Here is a 17,848-nt window from a genome sequence, read left to right as displayed (position 1 = left end):
GATCCTTTGAAACAAACCTTAGTAGAACAAAAAGTAGTAGCACGATTGCCTAATATGCTGTTTCTGAAGGATTTTGACATTTTTAGCAGTTTTCGTTGACGTATTCTGGTAAAATATTTCTATAGGCGTTATCTTGAGAATTTACGTGTTTACTTGCTTTACAATTTAAAAAGTACGGAAAAAATATATAATTATTACATTATTATTACATAAATATTACATTGTATTTGTTACATATGTAGCTTTGTTAGTGCTGAGTTATGGGATTTGAAGTAAAAAGAGACTAAATACTTTTAGTCCGCAGGATTGTCAAAAATAACATGTTTCGAAACACAAACGGTATCTGCAAGCCATTAAGACTTTGAAATAATAAAGAATTCCCTATTGTCATCAAGGTAGTGGCTTAATGTACGCCACACACCTTTTATCAAACAAGTAAGCAAAGGTCATAGTCGTCGGCGGAGTCGACTATGTGACGCAACACTACAACCCCTTTATGTCCAAATCTTTTTTGAAAGATTTCGTTTTTGAAATGATGTCATAGATCCCTGTCCAGATGTTACCCTTTAGCTTTTTGACCGGGGGTAATTGCCCAATATTTACACACTCCGTCGTGTTGATCAGGTATTCAAAGCTATTTCACAAAAAATTATGGTCCATTTTACAACTAAATATAATCCAATGGTCATACAAAAAAAAAAACAATCACCTTTTTTATTTTCATATTTTTACACGATTTTCTTAGATTTTATAGTTTTCTGGCAAGAGACTATTCCGAAACAAAGATAATTATGAAAATCAGTTTAACGGTTCTTGACTTATAAGCGGAATAACTAAGATCTATTTTAGAAGTGACCTTTTTGAGGTATTTGTGATTTGGCCGGGTTAAAGAATATTTGCGGTTTGTTAGAAATGTTGGTACTTTTTGACATACCAACATTTTGGTCTATTTCAACGCTTTAATCATCATCTACAAAAACAATATGCCTCTCTTCTGACTCTAACCCCACCTACATCTTCAATTTTGTGAGGATCGGACAGTGATTTCGACCTGTAGCGTGATTACTAATTAACATGAAAAGACGAACATACATAGCTAGATCGATTCAGTTCGGCCACATAGCAAAATAGCAAGTTTCCTATATACAAAAACAATATGCTTCTTTTGTGGCCCTAACCCCACCTACATCTTCAATTTCGTGAGGATCGGACAATAATTTCGACCTGTAGCGTGATTACTAATTAACATGAAAATACGAACACATATAGCTAGATCGATTCAGTTCGGCCAGATAGCAAGTTTCCTATGTCAGAGACCAATATTTCGAGGTGTTACATAATTTTTGACCCAATCAAACTTATGATACCCCCAACACATAGTGTTGTAAGGTATAAAAATTGACACATTAGTTGCATTCCAGAACAAAGCAATGTAGTACTATATTGTACTAATTTTAAAATATTGTACTTTATGACATACATAAAAATCTAGTAAAAATTACAGGCAAAATAGACAAAGCACACACAAACATGGGGAATATGGCCGATTTCTGATTGGCTGGAATGTTAATTATGAAGGATTTCCATCTGATGTTAAAATTTTTACTAGTTTTCCGGTCCCGTTCCCGAAAGTAACATTTCACTACTTTACTAGTTTTAATATTAACAATTAAAAAAGCTGTAAGTTCGGCGGACTTTGAATACCCTCCACCGTTTGGAACGAATTTGGCAATTCTCAATAATAATAAATTCCGTTAAAAACTGTGTAAAAATCTTAAACATACCGAATGAAGCTGTTATCTTAGGGTATATACGACGACATGGACCTGCATAGGTAACTTTTGTCATAAGCCATTACAATATTCAAATGCGAAACTTAAAAAAAAATCGGTAAATAATTTCGCGAAAATCATCAAAATACCGTTTATCGGGAGGTACTGTTGTATGGGGCCTATACGAAGACGTGAACCTGCACAGACTATTTTCTGCCATAGGCTGTAATATCCATTACGAACTTCAAATACCAAATTTGAAACAATTCCGGTGAATAATCGCATCAAAATACCGAATATCTGGAGGTACCGTTATATGGGGGCTATACCAAAACGTGGAACTACATGGCCGCTTACATATATATTTGAGTAAAATTGTATCTACCTATACTTCATTTCGTTCGGAAGCTAGAGTGATTTCCACACACTGACGGACATAGCTACATCGATATAGAATTTTATGCTGATCAAGAATATATATATACTTTATGGGGTCTAAAATGTATATTTCGAGGTGTTACAAACGGAATGATAAACGTAATATACCTCCATACTATGGTGGAGGGTATAAAAAGGTACGGAACGAAACAATTAGGTATGTCGGGGGTTAATGATTACTACTTAGAAGAGTATTTCACAGTCTTCGGAAATGTTTCGGAGTAGCTACACATTATAGTTCTCCGATAAGTTACTATTGTTGCATTTGACAGTAATATAAAACGATCTTAGTTTGTTTTAATAACTTTACTTTTTATTATTGAAATAAAAACGACTTTAGTATAGGGAGAGAAATTGTTGAACTATTGCTGCTTGTGCATTTTAGCTCTTCCCAAAAAGTTTAAATGAAGCTAAACAAACGTATTAAAAAACACTTAAAAGCTTTAGTTAAATTTATTTTTCTTTAATAAGACTTATCGAAGATCTCGTAATTTCGCAAATTCCCTTTCAAATAACACAGTAGATTTTGAAACCAATTGTTTTTTTTTATTATTCTTCGAACATTAAATTAATTAATTAATTTTGTTTTCATTTGATATTTTACAAATAGCATCAATTGGAGTCCAAGCGTAAATACAATGAACGTATTTTGACGACTCAATGAAATTGAATATGAACAACAATCAATATCTATCTATATTTCATGCAATATATTATTTCTCAAAAAGAATTTAGTCAACTGAAATCCGAATAAAAATTCCAACAAACAAAAAAATTCGAAACGGAAACAAATCGAAACAATTCTCCCATTCCTCCTTACTTTATTTTACTGCATAAACGAGAAATATTATTAATTTTTATATTTATATAGAAATTCAAAAACTTCTTCCCTATTTATATTAAAATTCAAAAAAAAAAAAAACAAACAAAAAACTAGTTTTATGTTTCATGTTTTCATTTATTGTTTCATTTGTCTGTCATTCATAATTTTTGTTTGATTTTTTTGTCTATTATTCGTCACCTCACTTCATCCCTTTGTTATTTTAATAAATTGTTAATTACACGTATTTAATTGAATTCACATCTCCAAAATTTCTGTTTGTATGTAAATTTTTCTATTATTTAAATTATGTTTTAAATAAACTTTTCATTCCAATAAATTTATTACATTTTGCAAAAATAACAACGCGGAATTGTAAAATAGTTAAGGGATTTTAATTAATTTGTATAGTTGTCAATGGATTTCAACAGGGGAGATGTTATTAAATTCTAAAATTTAATTCTCAAAATCAAGGAGTACATATTACCTCCACAAATCATATATTATCTCAACTTTTAGCTCAGGGCTGAAGGAATGAAATATGATTTTTTTTGATGAAGAAACCGCCTAAAATTATACTATGTTTACATACAAACACTCCCTCTTCCATAACCATTGGTCTGTCACAATAATTTCGACATATGTACAAAATTAACAGAAAAAAAAAAACGATCATGGTATCAAGTATTTTACCACGCTAACAAGTATTGGAGTAAACATGACCCATGAATGTTTTATATATTCATCAAAACTGGTAATAATTCACGAATTTAAATAAACTCGGCCTCTAGTTTTTGATGTCGTATCCATTAAATGATAAGTAATATTGTCTTTGGAAATGGCATAAGAATCATATGTATTAGGTAACTCGGTCAGCGCTACTTCTCATATTTTTTGTCTCTCGAATGTCAAGTTTTAAAGAAAGTAGGATCTACTCTGGAACTATTGCCCCTCCAGATTTTTGATTCTATCTACTGCTTTCTAAAAGTTTTTGACCGGCATATATTATACCTGGTCGAATATTCTGGTCACCTTTTTTAATTTTTCTATTCAAAAAAATTATCTGTTCCATTTAAAAATCAAAAATCGAAGTACAATTTGTATTAAAAGGTCAAATTCAATTCATAGATGATTGGACAAAATTGAAATATCCATTGTTGAAGACAAAAGTGGACTTTCGTACGTACCACCACGTACCCTAGTTACAAAAACATAAGAGAGCGTACAAAACTTCAAAGTGCAACAATTTATCAGTATTGAAAATTAAAAAAAAAAATATTTTTTTTTTGTTGAAAATAAAATGGAAAATAAATGGGTTCATTTTAAAACATTACCAGTTTTCAACGTTATTAGTTGTTAGATTGTAAAATATATGAACCTGCCCTATTTGGGTAATACGGACGTATAAAATATTTTACCATAGTGGGGAAGTTGAATATTTATGTACGCTACGTTAAATTTTAGGTAACAATTTTTTTTTTTCAATACATCCAAGGTATATTATATATAATTAGCAATGGATTAAATATTTTATCTGAATTTATTTCAGGATTTATTCCATTTAAAACGGTTTTTCTAGTAGTGTTTTTATAAAATTGTTGCATCTTATGCAATATATATAGGGCATCACAAATATGCCTTGGGTACAAACCCTATAAATCAAAACAAATAAAATATCCCAACATTAACACATCTAAAAAAATCGTAATTATTTGAATAATTTGCAGTTTTTTTTTTGTCGATTGATGAAATGTGATTTTTTGTTTAATTTTTCGTATTATAAAATAAATATTTTTCATACTATTTAATATTATTCCCATTTTAAAAATATTCCTATTTTTAAATGTTTTGTTTGGTTTTATTTATTTATATGGTTTATTTATTTTATAATTCCATTTACTGTTATAACCAAATGTAATGATTATTAACCGAGATATTTTATATATAAAAAATGTATTTCTAAACAAAAAAAAAAGACAATATGTATTAATTAAAAACCAAATTTACATTTTTTCCGAAATAGCAAACAATTAATCTTGCAAATATTTTGTCTACTCTCTTTTTCTTTCTTTCTCTCTCTCTCTTTCTCTGTTTCTCCCCATATTGCCACACTACCAAATATTGTTTCGAAAATTCCCCTTCAACCCACAAAAATAAACCGCTATACAACTATCTGCGATACTTTTGCCTCGTAAAAAATAACTGCCCTGTGTTCTTTATTTTATTTTTGTTTAAATGATTTTGTCAACAACACAAAAACAATTCAACAACTCCAACCACTGATGACAACCAAACAACCTGTAACGTGTAAAACCATACATTTTTGACAACTGTTCATCATTCCATTCCTAAAGCACCAGTCGGTAAACGTAAATTTGATGGAGGTCACCAAAATCCAGCAGACATTAAGCGACGTTACCCAGGCGGTTTAATAGGAAATGGCGGCAGTTGGGGCAGTTTACCACTACCACAACAACCATTAGGCACTAATGGCGAACAATGGTATACGGATACGTTTTCTGCATGGAGTTAAAAAAATAAAAATATTCAAAAAATCAATAAATTAAAAACAAAACTCACACAAAATTTTATAAAAAAAAAACAACAACAAAATTTATAACCCTCTTGAAATTATATATATATATATAATAAAAATTAATATTATTATAAAATTTCATAATAATGGCTACAACAATAAGAAGAAAACTTCACACAATAATTATTATATTTTGTTTCTAGAAAACAACAACAACACAAGCAATACGATAGGCAACAAAACAAACATGCAAAAACAAATATATAACAACATAACAGTACATTTTTCTATCATTAAGCAAACGCAAAAAGTTGACAAAACAAAAATCAGTAGGAATTTGCAACACAAGAAAATGGGAAAATATAAACACAGGCGTCCTCCTTTTAAAAAAGATGGCAAAAGCAAACATATTTAATTACAACAACATAATACATTTTTATTATATTCTCAAATAATAATAACAAAAATAACAATAAAGTAGAAACCACAAAAAATCAGCTTAATTTTTAATCCCAGAAAACTATATAAGAAACAATTTTAAGCACTTTTTTATATTAAAGAAATTAAAAAAAAAACATTTTACACAATTAAAGAAAAAAAAAAAAACATTGTTTTTTAAACACACGTCTTATCTTATGAGTTGCAAAAGAGTATATTTTATTACTTTGAATTATTTTGGTCTCAATTGTTTTAATTAACCTTTCCATGAAAAAAAAACTAACGAAAGAGAAAAATCAATTTCAAAAAAAATCTAAGCAAAGCTTAACCAAAAAAACCAACAAGACACAAAAAGTAAAACAAAATTTATTTATATTTAAGACACAACAAAAACACACACAAATTATTGACTGAATTCAAAGAAATTGAATTAAAAAAAACAACAAGGAAAACTTTTTCAATCATAGGCATTGATCATAATTACTTTTTTATAAACCCAAAAAAGATGACAAGAAAAACATAAAATTTAACAAAAAATATTGATAAGAAAGTTAAAAACAACTGCAAAATACTAAACTGAAGCTGTCAGATAAAAAATAAGCAAACAGTGGACTTTTTGTAAGGAATTTGAGGGAATGTTGACTTAACACAGAAAAAATAACAATAACGAAAGACAAAGGAAATATAAAGAATATTAACGTTTTAATTAGTATACAATTAAGCATTGCAATAACAACAGTAATGTAAAAAACAACAACACAATTTGATTGTAAAATACTGGATTACTGTTTCAATTATTTTTATATTTCCCCCATTTCCCCGTTTTCTTTCATTTTGTAAAACTACAGTAGAAAATAAACACCGTCCAGCCTCCCCCAACAACTATCTGGAGAAAAATGTTTCTCTATTGTTTCCAAAATAAACTCAAAATCACTTGGCCTGGATATTTTTCATGGTTGCCCTTAACATTTATATCTGTCAAAATTTTTATAGAACTTTTGGTCCCATCTATCATTGAAATGTGCCTTAGATTAAATATTATTATACGAAACAAATGTTTAATGAAATTTCCAATATTGTATCTATTTTTTTTTTTTGAAATAACATATAAAAACACAAATTTAATTGAACTAAAAAAGTACGCTTTCCTAAAAGGCATACAACATTTATTGCGCCTAAAACAATGCAACACATTTTTCACATAAAGCATGAAATTGGTAGACTCAAAGTTAAAGAATTATAATTAACTAGTTTTTTATAGTAAACTAGTTTTTATACCCTACACCACAAAGTGGTCAGCGTATTATGTCTTTGTGCATTTGTTTGTAACAAGCAAAAGGAAACGAGATAGACCCAAAGTTCCTTTTGATGATCTGCATAGAATCTCATTCTGAGACGATTTATGCATGTCCGTCCGTCTGTCCATGTATTTTTGTAAACAAAGTACATGTCGCATTTATTGCCCGATCAAGATGAAATTTTGCACAAGTCTTTTATTTTGACCCAAGGGCGAACCCTATTGAAATTCCCATATATATCTTCGTCCGATTTGATTTTTATTGCGCACCAAACGTGTAATATCAGGCCAAATAGTATGGAATTTTGCACATACGACCAAATTGGCCTGAAAATAGTATGCCAATTTTTATGGAAATCGATTCAGATATACATAAAGCTCCCACATATATTGTTCATCCGATTTGTTATTTTTGTCCTCCGCAGCCGTAATATGCGCTCTGTAACAACGATATTTGGGGAAATATATCAAATACAACTCAGAAATACCTTTGCTAAATTTTATCGAGATCATTGTATTTTTGGTAATATCCATAAAAGATAATACTATTTATTCCCACATTAATTCCAAATAAATCCGATTTCAAAAGAAGTTGCCAATTCTAAAGTAAATCAAAAATGCCTAAATTGACAAATTCAGTATCCTTAAAAACATAAAACAAATTTCATAAGCATTGGAAATTTTTTTAATTTGGAAATATTGAAACTGTTAACTTTTATATAATTGATTAGAATCTAAGGCACACTATTGTTTGTTTATTTTTTCTTACTTTGTTTTTTACCAAATTTGTTTTCTCTCAAAAAAAAAAAATATAAAATAATTTCCGTTTTGTTCAAAAAACATTGTGTGAAGCATAAAAACCGTAAATAATAAAAATCTAAAATTAAATTTTGATATATATAAAATAACTAAGCCGTACTCATTTGCAACGAATTAAAATACACATCACAATAAGTAATCAGTTAAAAATACAAACAAATCATAAATAATAAAAAAAATATTTTCTTTTTTAACAAAATAAACACGCAAAATTTATAATTACAAAATAAACAAAATACATACACATTAAAATAATTATTGTCAGATAAACAAATTAAAGAGAAAAACAAATTTTCCAATTAATCTATAGCCTTAATTAAAAATTAAATTTAACACACAGACATATATTTTAAAAATATATATAATTTTAAGATTTTATCCAAAATTATAAAATGACGTAAAAAGCATTAATTTCAAAACTACAGAAATTGAAACACAAAAAACAACATGAAATCTATAAAGCTCAATTTGATAATATTAAAAAAAAAACAATTCTTATCATCTATCTCTCTACAACTATAATATGAATTGAGGATTGGTAAAACATTAGATATATACACATAAAAATAAATAAAAACAAAACTTTTTTAACTCCTTAAACAAAACGTATCCTATTTAATCATACAACAACAAATATAAAATAAAGCAAAAATAACAATTGCAAATTATATAGAAACAATAAATACCATTGTTTTAAGCCATTTAAATAGAAATTTACCATAGAATCACATATAAATTGAAAGTAAAGAAATATAAAATTGATTACAGAAACAAACACACAGTTACATACACATAACCAACAAACCATACCGACAAAAAAAAATCACACACAAATAAATACACAATAATTTTAAGATTAAGAATTTTTAACAACAGAACGAAATTAACAAAAACATGAATTCAGTTTAATTTTCTTTTTTTTTTAATTAAGAAAACTTCAAGAAAAATTCTGTATTACAAATATTATAATATATACAACATATATGGAAACTTAACAGTGAGAATAAAATGCCTAGAAAACCACAACCAACAAAAATTATTAAAGCGTTTATATAACAAAATTAAAAAGAAAACAAAACATATAAAATAATATTTACCATTTTAAAAACACCATGCTTTAATTTTTTTGTTCAACAAAAAAAAAATCAAAATTAATTCAAAACTCTTAACAAATCTTAGTATTTTTTTCAAACTCTTCCCTCTATATCTATAAGAAGAAAAGTTAGGGCAAAAATTAAAGTATATGTTTTGACAAATTCAAAGCAAATATAAAAAAATTTATAATATTTTTTATAAGAAGTAACAAAAAACAAACAAAAATTAAATTTATACTCCTCTCCCCAATTTATATACAATTAAATAAATAGATTTATATATAAAGAAAAAATAATAATATAATATAAAACTCGTACTAATCCCCCTAGTAAAAGAAAAAAACACATTTTAATAAAAGTTGTAATAACACTTAAAAAGGCAAACTATATTGAACCCCCTTTTATAAATCTAAAGTAAGAAATTGAAGTAAACTGTCATAACTCCTGTTAAGCTCCTTCCTACTGGCTTGTTTTCCCTCTAAAATTATTATTTTTATTTTGTTTTTGTCAAAAGGCAACTTCATCAGACCAACAACAATATTGTTTTTTATAAATTTAACTAAAAAATTTGTATAAATTATTAAAATTATATTTTGAATTGTTTAGAAATTTACACTTTACCTGTTTTGTTTCCTTGTTACCCTTTTCGTTTGTAAAAATTTTTGTTCTTTTTCTCTTTTGTTGGAGTTTGTTTTCTTAAAAGAGTTCTTTTCTATAACGTTGCGATTATGGAAAATATCTAACGAACGGATAAGGAAAAGGAAAAAAAGGTTTACTAAAACGAAAAATTTAATAAGAAAAATCAATTGACAATAAGTTAAAGAAAACATAGAATAGAAAATCTAATGTTATCTTTCAAAATCCTTTAAAAGCAGTGAAAAACTTTATTGGTCTGTTTCACTAAGGTGAATGAAATATTCTTTTGCTTCCAATTTTCTAAAAAAGGTTATTCGAATCAAAATTTGGAGGGTAACGTCAATGTTTTGCTTCACTAGCTTGGATTATTCGACTTCAAGTATGGAAGATAATTGACTTTTTCATTAAATGTAAAGCTATTGTTAATTGGTCATTGAACAAAGGATTTTAATTGAACTTTTAAAGATGTTGTTGATTGATTTATTTGAATTAAAAAATCTTTTAATTTATTTTTCCTTGTCCGCCAAAGTAAAGTTTTTTGGTGACTTTACAACCCCATAAAAATAATTGCATATATTTTTATTTAATTATTATTTTTATTATTAATTATAAAATTGTACTGATCTTTTATTTTTTTGTATTTAACAAAACAATTGGTTTTAAGTTTTTTATTGTTACTTTTATTACTATTCTAAGTTTTTTGTAATTGTTTTTGTAATTTAAGTTTGCGCAGTCAATAATATTGGAAAAAAGAAAAATTCGTTGTAAAAAATTATAATATTTTGTAAGGATTTAAGACCAATATTTTTTTAATGCTAAAATTTACATATATTAATATATATTTTTGTTTGTATAATCATTAGTAATTGTAACCCTTATTTGTTTAGCGAGAAAAAAAGAATAATTATTTTGTTTGGGAAAAGAAAACGTTTGGCAAATTTTTAAGATTTAAGTAAAAAAAATTCATGTCTTTTGAATATATTAATATTTTATATATACATGAATATAAAAAAATATATATTTTTTGTTTTTCTGTTTAAGTTTAAATTTAGCAAAATATTTAACAACTTATATACATTGTAAACATTAAAAAAATATAAATTGTAAATTAAACAAAATTAAGTAAAAATTGACAAAACGAATCTAAAAACTAAATGAAGTTGCAAAAAGCGTAATAATGAAAAATGTAATTGTTTTTTTTTAAGTTTTAGTTATTTTGTAAAGTCTTCTTTTTTTCATATTTTTTTAATAATTAAAATTAATATTAAATTTAAAAAATATTGTAAGGTGAAAAAATGCAAACAGGCAAATGACACATGGACTGGACATTTCAAAAATCCTCAAATGTTTTGAAAGCGCTATCTTTAAGTAGATTCTACATTCAAAACTGCTTGATGATATTCACATTTTAAAATATTTTCTTATAACTTTTGAAATATTTTTTAATATTTAAACTTAAATTTACTTAATTCCATTGAAATTCTCCACTCAGGATTTATGTACTTTTAAAAGAACTTCCTGATAATTCTTATGGTTCAATTGAATTTTTTTCGGCATTTTCGACAAGTTCACGGTTCGATTGTTTAAATCAATTAAATTATATTATATTTTTGCCACCTCAATTTATAATGCAAAGCTTAAAGTACAAAAATCTTAAAATTCCAATTTGGCTTCTTGAGCTCTCCCTCATCAGCTCCTGTGTCATTTGTGTTAAGGTATGAACACTTCGTCATAAACCATTTCCCCGTCACCTTACAATGTATATTTTTTATATATATATGTTTTATTTTCTTCTAAACAAATTGTGATTAATATTATTTTATATATGTATACCATCATTTAAACAAAATATTTAAAAAATATATCTTTAAAATTGAATACAAACAAATAATTAAAAATTATATATTGTGTAGACTCATCATCTTATAGACTGCGTACGTATAACATAAAAATCAACAACAAAAATTGTATAATTATTAAAAAAAAATAATTAATTTAACTAAATTAATATAAAAGAATAATTCTATTGTAAATGTATCATATTATAAATTGGCAAAATAAAGAAAAAAAAACAATTGAAATATACACAAAATAAATTTGAGAAAAAAAAAAAACAAAACATCAACTATTTTGGCTTTTTTTCTAAATTGTTATATTTTTGGTTTTTTGTTTTCTAACAAAATTCAAAATTTTATTGTTTTTCAATAATATTGAAAATTTATCTTTTTGAATATTTTCCAGGTTGAAATTTGGCCTTAAGATCACAACAAATCCAAAAACAAAAAATCTCATGTTTGGCTTCAAATATAAAACAAAACAAAAAAATCATAAACAATAAATCAAAATCAAAACAAAAAGAATGGCGTATATTTCAAAACAAAATTCTTTCATCTTCCTAACCCCAACAAACCAAACCCCCCACTGTCATGCATCATCAACAAGGTTCAACAAAAAAAGATAGCGTTTAGCAAAAATCCAAACAAAGAGAAAAAGGACAATATTTTTTACTTTTGAATTTTTCTAATCATGGAAAACACAAAGCAAGAGAACTTTTTCCATAATTTATAGAAATTGCCTTTTGTTTCAACTTCTTTAACAAAAAGATATATATAATTTTAAGAATATTAAATTTAATTGACTTTTTTCTGTGTGTACTTTGTTTAATTATGTTTAATTAAAATCTAGGTTATAATTCTTTTTTTATAATTATTGTGTTTCTTTTTTTAAAAAATACAATAATTTTAGTTACATTTGTGTTAATTTGTCATGTCTCTAAGATTAACCACTGAACTCTGCTCTTATCATAGAACATGGATATCTGAGTATGTAAACTCAAAAGAAAATGAAGGTAATATATTTATTTAATTGGGGAAAATTTTTTAAAGAAAAGAGAAAGTATTCGCAGCTTTCTTTGTTATTTCATTTAAGGAAGTTTTTTTTCCTTTATTTTTTAGATAAAATTTCAAGTTTATTCAGACTAAAATTCTAAATCGGTTTAACGATGTCCGTCTGTCGTAGAGCGTCAAAATTTAGCAGAACGATTTCTATTGTGTCTAGGACGCTTGGTATTGAAAATGAGATATATGGGTCCACGTTCTGGTGTAGTCTCCATATAACGGTAGCTCCCGATATTCGGTATTTTGATGATTTTGCCACATTTTTTCCCGGATTTGTCTAAAAATTGGTATTTGTTAGTCATAATGGGTTCTAGCTCCGGTGGCGAAACATTGTATGTATAGGTCCACGTTTTGGTATAGCATCCATATAACGGTACCTCCCGATATTCGGTATTTACATTTACATTTACAAGAATACAATTAAAAAAAGAATAATTAAAAATTCCCCATAAAAATGTGCCTTGAAAACGAGCAGGGAAATTTCTTTAAATAAAACGATTCCTTTTAAGAAATAATTTTAGATTAGAAGGAGAAATTATTCAAAATCGCTCGGAATTGTTTAAAATATTTTATTGAAATCTTTTGGGGTAGTGAATCATTCAACACATTGTTGTTTGAACAGAGTTTGTGGTTATTCTTAGTAATGAAAATCATGATAGATTTTAAAGAATCACACTATATATGAATAATTAATTTACAATAGTTCGATTTTATAATACTATATACATACTTTTGTTTTTTTATTGTTTTTTTTTATTTTTCATCAACGCTTTTTTATATAATTTTACTATTTTTAGTATAAAAAAAAACTGGAAAAAATTAAATACTTTTTGTAAACCGTAAGCAATTTTATTGTCGACAAAATGCTTTCACATTGCAATAGTAAGAAACAAGAAAAATATTCCGATAGAAAGAAATGTGTTTAAAATTTATTAAAACGAAGAAGATGAAGAAGCATACTATTATTTGCATGTAATGTGTGGATGAAAATAAAAAACAGATTGTTAATAATAAGATTTAAAACAATATACAGATTTAACAAACAAAATAAACCGCTTAAAGTAACGTCGCTCTTTTCCAAACAACCATCAAACACCAACAACAACCAACAAACAGCAACAACAAACGTCAGTCAACAACAACATTAAGCCACCACCATCAATTCACTTTTTTTATTTGAATAATTTGTTTTCAAAAAATGAAGTAAATCAACAACACAAACTCAAATAACAACTAAAAATAGCCAACAAACAAACTCAACAGCAACAACAACAACACCTGCAACATGTAGAACGAATTACATTGATTTAACTATTTTTTGTTTTATACCATATTGTACTTTTATTTTTTTGAAACTGAAACACATTTTTTGTAGAAAATCTTAAGAAAGAAATTTATTGCAAAACATATTCAGCAAAAACAAACAGAAAAAAATAACATCAACCCCCTAACTTTTTTATTGTTAAAAATCTTGACAAATTATTATATATATAAAAAATAAATGAAAAACAAGTTTTTATATGATGAAATATTTTATTTTGTTTTATTTTTTCCGTTTTCGTTTTCCGAGGTATGTGGTTGGGGATTTAATTATTTTATAGTTTGTTTTAAAAATTGTTATAAAGCCTATCAGGTTTAAATATCGTGTGAAATAAGGGCAGAGAACTCCATATTTAATGCCATGTGAATATTATTGCTTTGCTCCAGAACCTGCAATCTTTTTTTCGATATCATAAAGGGGAAGTCGGTTGTAAAAAAAAAACTTGGACATTCTTGTTGTTTTGGAACAAAGCATATCAAATTTGCAAATCTTAGTTGTTTCTCAATTGACGAAACCCATTATTAACAAAGCGTTGCTCCATCGTTTTTTCATGAAAACCAGTTTTTCCCTACAAACAAAAATTATCCACTTGTCAAAACTAAACAATCCGGCATGACGAATGATAAATTAAAGCAAAGATAAAAAACAGAAGAAATTCAGAAATAACATTTTGTGGCAAAATGTTAGAATTATGAAATATGTATTTGAAAATGTTATTAACGTTTTAGTTATTTAGGGGCAAGCACTAGAATGTACAGGGTGCAACATGGTCAAACCCCATTATTTTACATTTTTTTTTTTAAATTTTATTGAATGAAAAAAAAAATGTCGGAGATAGCATCAAATTTTAGAATAAGTTTAGATTTGTTCGAATTGGTCACCTTTGCCAGGAATTGTGACCTTCAAACGGCAAATGAAATCGTCACACGCTGCCCGAATGCTGCTCTGCGGTATTTTAGTCCATTCCCGGTGAATCGCTTGCTTAAGGTGATCGACACTTTGGTATTTTTTAGTGCCAACCTTGATTTCCAAAATACTCCAGACACAATAGTCCAACGGATTGGTATCCGGAGATTTTAGTGGTCATTGTGCGCTGGAAATGAAGCGATGAACCTCATTTCGTAACCATTCTTGGGTGGCGCATGCGATGGTGCCTAGTCCTGTTGGAATGTCCAAGGTCTGCGACCAAAATGTTTGCGTGCCCAAGGCTTTAATACACCCTCCTGAATATTTTCGCGATAATAATCGGAGAGCGACCATCGGCTGTTATGGCGGCCCACATCGGCTATCTGGTGGCCAACCGAAGTTGTACATTTTCAGCTGACCTCTTTGGCAAGTAAACACGAATATTTTGTTTGTTTACACACTGCTGGGCAACGAATGTTTTCTCATCGGAGAAAACCAAATTCGGCAGTTCACCACTTTCGGCCAAGCGAAGCTCTTTTGTGTTTATTTTCTTTCTGTAGCGGTGTAAGTTCTTGTACTTTTTGGAATGCCAATGGCTTCACCTCGAGCTCAATCAATATTTGCCGAATGGAATATTGCGATACGCCCAGCTCTGGAGCCACTGCGACGCGGGTTTCGATCAAGTCGCTTCTTTACTTTTCGAACCATTTCTGCTGATGTTGCTGTTTTCTTCCGTCCACTTTCTTGATGTGGACACTACACTACCAGTATCACGAGACACAAAAGATTTATTCACATTTTAATGCTGGAGTGCTCTAACGATAGTCACTTGTGGTTTTCCAGCCAAATATAAAGAAATCACACTATCACGCTTGAATTCCATCACGAATAACTTTTGTTCTGGAAAATTCGCACCAAAATGCTTTTGTACTCTTGTAAACAACATAATGAGCTGTCGCTGGAATAATTTTAACAGCTGTCGGACGAGTGGCTTACAAAAATGTTCGATAGAGCTCCATATCTGGTATAGTCCACGAAGGGCATGGGCCCAACGCTCTTCCTGACCATTATGCATTTGTTAAGCCGTGCATGCCGAATTTATAATTTAGAACAACTTTGCCAAGAATTAGCCCACGTTTGGCTATTCAAAAGAATATTGCTTATATTTATTTTCATTCAACTAGTAAAAGAAGACAGCTTTGGTTTTAAGTTTTATTTATCATTTTAATGATTTCATTATATTATTTAATAATAACAAAAATGGGTAAAAAACTTTTTAAGTTAAAAGGTTTTATATTAAACATACATTGCAATGTTTAAGAAAAATGTACTAAAAACCAAAAAATAAAAAATAGATACAGTCGTTGACTAAAATAAAACCGTGGGGCACGTCAATTCTCTACAATATGCATATGCAATTGAAAAGCCCCCTCGGTTTTATTTCAGTCAAGTCTATGCATATGTTTATAATTCCCACGACTGTATCTATTTTTTATTATTTTTTGGTTTTTACCCATACCCATATTGATGGGATTGATAAAACCTACGTTATCCGTCAATTTGGTAGCTGCCGCCATTTTGGATTTCAATTTTTTATATTATATTGTATTCTGCTTTTTGAGCCCTTTCATTTGATACCCATATTGATTGTCACCAAAATCAAAAGTGTATACAAAATGTCAGATTAATCGGTTGTCAGGAAGATGGTGAAATTTGAATTACTAAATTTGACCTAAGAATAAATAATAAAACAAACGGGGTGAGCTAAATAAAACCTTTTAAAAATATGTGACTTGAATTTTTCCCCTATCTTTAGAAAGGTTACATGGCATTTTATGCGGAGATCTTTACTTTTCTATTCAAAATTGTGTAAATGACATAGATCTTGTGATGCAAAACTAAGATCATTGCCATTGAAAATTGAATATTTGTTAATTTGTTTACCATTTCGCGAAAACTTCACTGGCTTTGATAATTTTATGAACTAATAATTTTATTCTAAATAGAATTATATTATATTGAAAGCAAAAAAAATTGACTAGGACAAACAATTAATGTCAATTGAAGAAATATAAAAAATGGAGAAAAAAACAATTATGATATAAAAAACATTTATAATCTTTTGTACTTGGATGAAAATAATAATAAAATAATGCAATTTTAACAATAAGCAATAGAAACCATTTATACACAAAACAACAAAGGCAAAAGTACATCAATTGTGAATAATGCAATTAAACTGAAAAATTAACTTATAAAACGAATATATATTTATATAAAAACAACAGTAAACGAAAACAAATACTTTGATGACCTCTTTCATACTTTAAAAAAAAAAACCAAGCAAAATCCATTTTATAACGAACAACAACAATACACAATAAACACAAAATTAACAAAACCAAAAAGGTAAATAAAACAAAACAACACGTAAAAAACGTAATATTTGCATTCTTGTAGAATGTCTTTAAATTAAAAACAGAATAGATTATTTAAATCTATAGAAAAATGTTAAATTTTTTAACGTAAATAAATAATTATATGAAAAAAAAAACTTAAATTTTGGTTGTTTTATTCATTAAGGAGGAAAAGTGTGAAGGTAAGTTTCAAACTTTTTATAGAAATGACTGTGTTAATGTTGAAAGTTTACATCGAAAAATAACCAAAATAGAGGGTTCCCCCCCCCCCCCCCCCCCCCTTCACTCTTTTGGGAATTTTTGCATAAATATTCCCCGGAATCCGTGCATTTTAGGTGTATATTGTCTTCTGCAATATGGTAGATAAAAATAGGAAGGATATTTTGGTGGACAATTTTTACTCTCAAACAAATCAACATGGGGGACCTTTTTTTAAATGTGGCTAAAATCTATCTTT

At 27.7% G+C, this 17,848-nt stretch overlaps 1 pseudogene across 1 annotated transcript in view; it reads left to right on the top strand.

Annotated features, from left to right (window-relative positions):
• LOC131806793 (heterogeneous nuclear ribonucleoprotein Q-like) overlaps positions 1-14,278 on the top strand; it is a 42,650-nt pseudogene extending 28,372 nt beyond the window's left edge. The window contains exon 12 of the transcript XR_009344166.1: positions 5,385-14,278. The product of XR_009344166.1 is annotated as a heterogeneous nuclear ribonucleoprotein Q-like (transcript). The remainder of the gene's footprint in view (positions 1-5,384) is intronic.
• Positions 14,279-17,848: the final 3,570 nt, after the last annotated feature.

This window comes from Musca domestica, unplaced genomic scaffold (genome assembly GCF_030504385.1).
Source record: "Musca domestica strain aabys unplaced genomic scaffold, Musca_domestica.polishedcontigs.V.1.1 89, whole genome shotgun sequence".
Taxonomy (NCBI): Eukaryota; Metazoa; Arthropoda; class Insecta; order Diptera; family Muscidae; genus Musca; species Musca domestica.
The sequence above is the reverse complement of the archived record's forward strand: the minus strand, read 5'-3'. Positions and strand labels throughout refer to the sequence as shown.